This window comes from Erpetoichthys calabaricus, chromosome 12 (genome assembly GCF_900747795.2).
Source record: "Erpetoichthys calabaricus chromosome 12, fErpCal1.3, whole genome shotgun sequence".
Classification (NCBI taxonomy): domain Eukaryota; kingdom Metazoa; phylum Chordata; class Cladistia; order Polypteriformes; family Polypteridae; genus Erpetoichthys; species Erpetoichthys calabaricus.
In genome coordinates, this window is record NC_041405.2 from 42,750,440 (window position 1) to 42,756,468 (window position 6,029).

Here is a 6,029-nt window from a genome sequence, read left to right on the forward strand (position 1 = left end):
TAGTTAAACAAACGTGCTTGATGGACTGAATGGTCTCTTCTTGTTGTAAATGTAAAGATTGTTTTTTTTTTACAGCATTTGGCAATGCAGTAGGTCGAAGGTGGACTTGGACCTGATTCAGCTCCACATGTTGAATTTTGGCTTCGCAGCCAAAGACCTTATCAGGACGACTTAACACGGTAATGCACTGTAATTCCTTAAACTGTACCGGTACGTTTCCGAACTGCCAACTGTCAGCCCAACCAATTCATTAACTGAAGACGAAACTGTGCATATTAATAGACTCCAGAACAAATTTCTTTCTATATTCAGGATATGATTTATAAATCAATAAAAGCTTTTACATTAATATGTAGAAGGGTTTTGTTAATGCTCCTTAAAATTTCCTGAATATGCAAGTGTTTGCGTTAATCAATTAACTCAGGGGTCGGCAACCCGCGGCTCTGGAGCCACATGCGGCTCTTCAGCCTCCTTGCAGTGGCTCCCTTTGGCCTTGACAAAAAAATAAAAATCATGAAAATGAATAATGGCAATTTCTTAATTTAACTTGTATTTATATATATATATATATATATATATATGTTTATTTACTACTACTACTACTGTTATACATTTTAACATCTAATTGAGAGAGTTTAATTCTGCGTGGACAGAAGCATTTGCCTTCACCGCCAACGACGCTGGCTTACCGGTGTGCTTAATATGTGGCGATTAATTATCGAACAACAAAAAATGTAACGTTGAAAGACATTTTCAAAACAAGCTCTCAGCATTCACTGAAAAATACCCAAGTGAAGATAAGCGAAAGACAGCAATTTCAGAACTGCAACGGAAAGCTAAACAGAGCAAACATACTTTCAAAAAGTGGATCACTTCTACAGTCAACTACAGCTGCTAGTTTTGTGGCAGCTCAAGAGATCGTAAGGAGGGGTAAGCCGTTCACAGACGGAGAATACATGAAAGAATCGTTCATAAAAATATCAGAGCATCTATTCTCCGACTTTAAAATCAAACGGGAAATTGTTCAGAAAATGCAAGCTGCATTTAGAGAAAGATTCAGTGAGTTCAGAAAGGAAAAACACACACTCTCTCCTTCCCTGTCACACCCGTGGACATCGACCTATCCCTGCTGAACACATCCGCATTTACAGGAGTAAGCCCGATCTAGAAATTGAACTAGACGACATAGCAGATAAAGATTAATGGGTGTCCAAGTTCAAATGCCTGACAGCGGATCTTGAAGAAGTCACCCGTCAGAAGGCTACTCTCGCTAAAGAGTACAAATGGAGTGATATTGAAAACCTCCCCAAACCCGACAAATTTGTTTTCGACACATGGAGTGCCATTCCCGAAATGTATATGAACATGAAAAAATATGCATTTGGAGTCCTGTCCATCTTTGGCTCAACATACTTAAGTGAGCAAGTTTTCTCAAGCATGAACTTCATAAAGTCCAAATATCGCTCCTGCCTCACACATGAGAGCCTGCAGTCCTGTGTGAAGGTCAAAGTCACATTGTACAGCCCCGACATAGAGATGATCAGCAGCAAACTTCAGAAACAGAAGTCACTTTAAACAGGTGACAACAATAGCATTTAATAGGCTATTATTTTTCAGAAAAACAAAACACATTCATTTCGGACCCAGAGCTGATGTAGGTTTTTTGTATGTTCAGGTGCTTCAGTTGATTCAGCACACTGAAATGGAATTTAATGTTTACTTTTTTAAAGCTGCTAAGCTACAGCTAAATGTTTTATTTATATTAAAGTGGGCTAGTTTTTATTTTAATTTTACACAGGTATAGGAAGGACCCAAATAGGCCTGCATAGTTCACTTTAATTTATTTCAAAGTAGCCCTACACATGCACACTGCACTTCTGTTTGTTGTATTCCGTGGTTGTAACATGTAAAATCTAAAAAAAGATTACAACTTTTAAAAGTTTATAAGCTGTGTTATGTTTTGCGGCTCCAGACTATTTTTCCTTGGAGGAAGAGGGGGGGCAAAATGGCTCTTTTGATAGTGAAGGTTGCAGACCCCTGAATTAACTACTCGTGTTTGGGGCACAATGTCATTTGCTGCTGCTGTCGTCGTCGTTATTTTTAAAAGGAAACTATTTCGATGAATTCAGGAAGCAATCCAAATAAAAATGTGAAGTGTTAAAATACACCCAATGATTCTGCGTGCTAACAGCTACGATAACAATACCTTGACTCGTCCATATTTCGCGCTTGCTGATTAGCCTAAATAGGGCGTTTATCGCACACTGCAAAGAATATTTTAAAGATAATGTGGGTAAAGGTAACCCTGTTGATTACAACTTATACTACAGGTTGGGATTGCCATTCGATTAATTCGGAAAAAAGCAGCAACTACGATATTTCCGGCCCTACGTTTCTCAAAGATTTAAACGTCGAAAGTCACTTGGGGGCACAATGAAGAAATTTTACGATAATCTCATTAACTGATTCAACACTTTAAGATTAAAGGCGTAATTATGGTACCGATTCGACTTGTTCCTATGAACTTTTTAATGGTTAAGATAAACACTTAAAGGATACAAGACAAACACAAGCTACCTGTTGCTTTTCTACGTTTTATTTCTTACCAAAAGTTAGTGGAGGGGTCCCTGTGACAGACAGCTTCAACAAGTCGTTCAGTCAGACGTCCAACTAAAGTACACAGCCGCCCGCCATATTCAAACACAAACTACGGGCAGGCAAGTCGGCGCCTTGAAAGACGAAAGGAAGGTAGTACGTCTTTCTTTCTTTCTTTTTTTCTTTAACAAATACGGACATAAAAAAAACACAACAAACCCACTTTAAAACTGCTGGCTGTACAGACCCGCTTACATCTCTTACGTGCTCGCGACTGCGTCATATACCGTGTTAGGTAGCGCAGTGAGCGTGTACGTGGTGACTGGTGAACGTATTATTGGAAATTACACATTTACCCTTTGGTACCATTGTAAGAGAAGGGTTTCATATCTATATATCACAACGAGACACGCGCACTATTTCGAAAACAAAACCCTGTTTTTACTGAACACGCTAAATCCGAAACTTGGGTTACATCGTCTCTCTTCGCTTAGGTCAAGAAAGCAATAATCGATTACGAGTTGAGTCCGTCTGGGCGGTTCATCTGCGGTGATATACGGCCCCCCACCAAAACATAAAAAACTACTCACAGCACCACAGAGATTCCCACAAATACAGTATAATCGTGAATTGGGAAAAGAATATTTGAGAATACTATAATAATAATAATAATAATAACAAAAAGAATGTAAAGTGTTTCCATTTAGAACTTAAAGTAACAAACAACTCACTGAACTTTATTGACCCAGGTCATAGTCCTTTGAGATATGGAGGGCGGTGCTAAACCCTCCTAGCATGAGTCACAGGCAGGCTAGGTGGTACAGACAAGAATAGATAACTCCCACTAGAGCACATATAATCATGGATAACGTAAAGGATTGAATCAAAGTACTGATGTGACAAGGAGTCCAAGAGTCCAGCTGTTGATGTGGCATTGTTTTACTGGATGGTCCTCCATCACAATCACGTAGGCCTACTAATTGTAATGAATTGCCATATACAGTATACTGTAGCTGTAGGATATCAGCAACAAGCAATTAAAATGACCTTTCGGAGTGAGCCACTTAAAGATGGTGCATTTACCGAATACTGTAGTAGGCACTACTCTTCTCACATGAGTTATGAATTTAGGTATGCAGGATGTGCTACTGGCCTATAATCTGTAACTTTCAGAGGTCTATCATGCATATGTTTTAGTTGTTCAGGCACCAAGCAGAAACAACAATTTGTTGAGTTTGTATTTTATTTAACAGTGTTCACATCCACCATCCTAGAAAACTATCCATCGACAAGGCTGAATCAACCTGTATTTATGGTAGTGTACAAGAGGCTGCTTTCTGTTTCCACCAGCAAGGGATCCCCATAGTGCCAAAACCAACAATATGCCAACATCCTCTTGATGAGTGAGCCATCTTGCTAGAGACCATTTAATGAAGGCCTGTGTGGTTTAAAGGTGATGAACCTTCTGTTACCATTGCAGGTGTTCTTTGGCATATATCCTCACAGGTGGCGCAGTGGTAGTGCTGCTGCTTTGCAGTAAGGAGATTGTGGGTTCGCTTCCTGGGTCCTCCCTGTGTGGAGAACGCTTTGAGTAGTGAGAAAAGCACTATATAAATGTAAAGAATTATTATTATTATAGCATATGCCACAGCAATGTCAAAGTTTTTCTGAATAGCAGCCACTCACTGGGCCTCTTTTATGCAACTACATGTCAAATCGTACAGATAAATTTCAAGAGTCCAGCTGTAGTGTCTGCCTGTTATTTCATTGTCTATTAATTAAGGGGCGTTTATCAGTCCATTGAAAACATAACATTCTTTCCTGTAAGGCAGTAGATATCTAAGTGATGCATAGTGGGCAAAACATTATATAAACCCCCTGTAATAGAAACTCACACCAAGAAAAGTCTACATCTCTGTATGTTTTAGGAATGGACTACTACTTTTTGCAGTTCATGTTACATGTTCAGGACAGTCCTTTCTGGAATATGACATGAAATGAAAACATAACATGTTCATAAGGCTAGGTTACCTTTCTTGGCCAATAGTCTCAAGTCTAGCTAAGCCTGTTCTTGTAAATACATTATCTAAATTAATGAAGTGATCTCAAAACACAAGGCCATGCAAATCTGCACCACTGTGATAAAAACATTTTCTTGACAAGACAGTTTTGTTGGTCAAGGGTTTGAAGGGGACCTTTAAAACCATAATTTTCCACTATAGTAAAGGGGATCATTGGCTTTCACTAGAATTAGTTTGTTCATTCCATCTGCATGAGTCTTTTGCATATGGAGTGGCATTAGCCACATGGTTGTGCTGAAGTGCTGAGTTGCTCTTATTATACTGAGCTGCACCAATATTTTTTCAACAGAGATTATGCCTGACTTTCATTTCTCCAGTATCCTGTTTCCAGAAGCCAAAATATGACCAAACTATCAAAACTGTGCATCTTTTTTAGATACAAGTTTGTCTTCATTTCATGGTCAGCACACCTTTTTGTTTAAATGAAGAGTGAGGGCTAGATGAGGCAAAAGCATGGGAATGGACAGGGTGCTGCAGTTTAAAGGGACAGTTCCTGAAGGCATACACCCAATTGTCATCCCATTGATTCAAACAACTGACTCTCGGATAATTATAAGTTAATTGGAAGGGAAAATTAGAGATTCGCTTACTTTTTCACACATAAATATGTAACACTAGATTATTTCCTTAATAACTGAATGTTTTTATGTCATTTACTTAATTGGGTTCTCTTTATCTTGTTTTAGGAGTTATGCAAAAATGTGATCACATTTTAGGCCATGTTTAGGCAGAAACAGAGAAAGGTCTAACATAGGCTGTGAATTTTTTAAAACAATATATACTTCTGTCTTATCAGTAAACAATCATTGTGTTGTTAATACTGATTATACCTCATATTACAAACAAAAATCCAAGTTGTTCTGTTAGTTGTTTACAATATAAACACTGATGTCTGTTATTTCTTTGGCAGGAGATTCAAGGAAAATGCATTACTGCATAAACAAAAACGTTTTCTTCATTTATTATATACAATTTCATCAAATAATAGGTTTTGCAAAAAAACACTGGCACTTATAATTGTTTAAATTAATAAGGAGGATATGCTATTTCAAATAAGTTTCTGGGGAAAAACTTCATGCTTGAAGTTGTTAAGCCTTATTATATTTTGCATTTGTGTCTACCTTTTCTACACATGCTGAATTTGCTGAGTGCCACCTTCTTTAAACTACTGCTTACATTTTGTTTTACCAAAGTGCAGACAGTCCCAACTTGAAAAGTTATTACAAACAGAGTGGGTGGAGATGTGTGATTTACAACTCAAAATGTAGTCATATAGGAACCCTTTAGTTTCCTTGTTGACTGCAAAAATATAGAGCAAAGACATATCTGAAACCATCTTATTATGAACCCAAT

At 37.9% G+C, this 6,029-nt stretch overlaps 1 protein-coding gene across 3 annotated transcripts in view; it reads right to left on the minus strand.

The window, feature by feature from the left end:
- Positions 1–3,361, minus strand: part of LOC114662109 (uncharacterized) — a 56,178-nt gene extending 52,817 nt beyond the window's left edge. The window contains exon 1 of one of the 3 annotated variants that reach the window (XM_051934366.1): positions 3,327–3,361. The gene's annotated coding sequence lies outside the window, so the exon portion shown is untranslated. The other 2 variants (XM_051934365.1, XM_051934364.1) reach the window with 2 other exon arrangements.
- Positions 3,362–6,029: the final 2,668 nt, after the last annotated feature.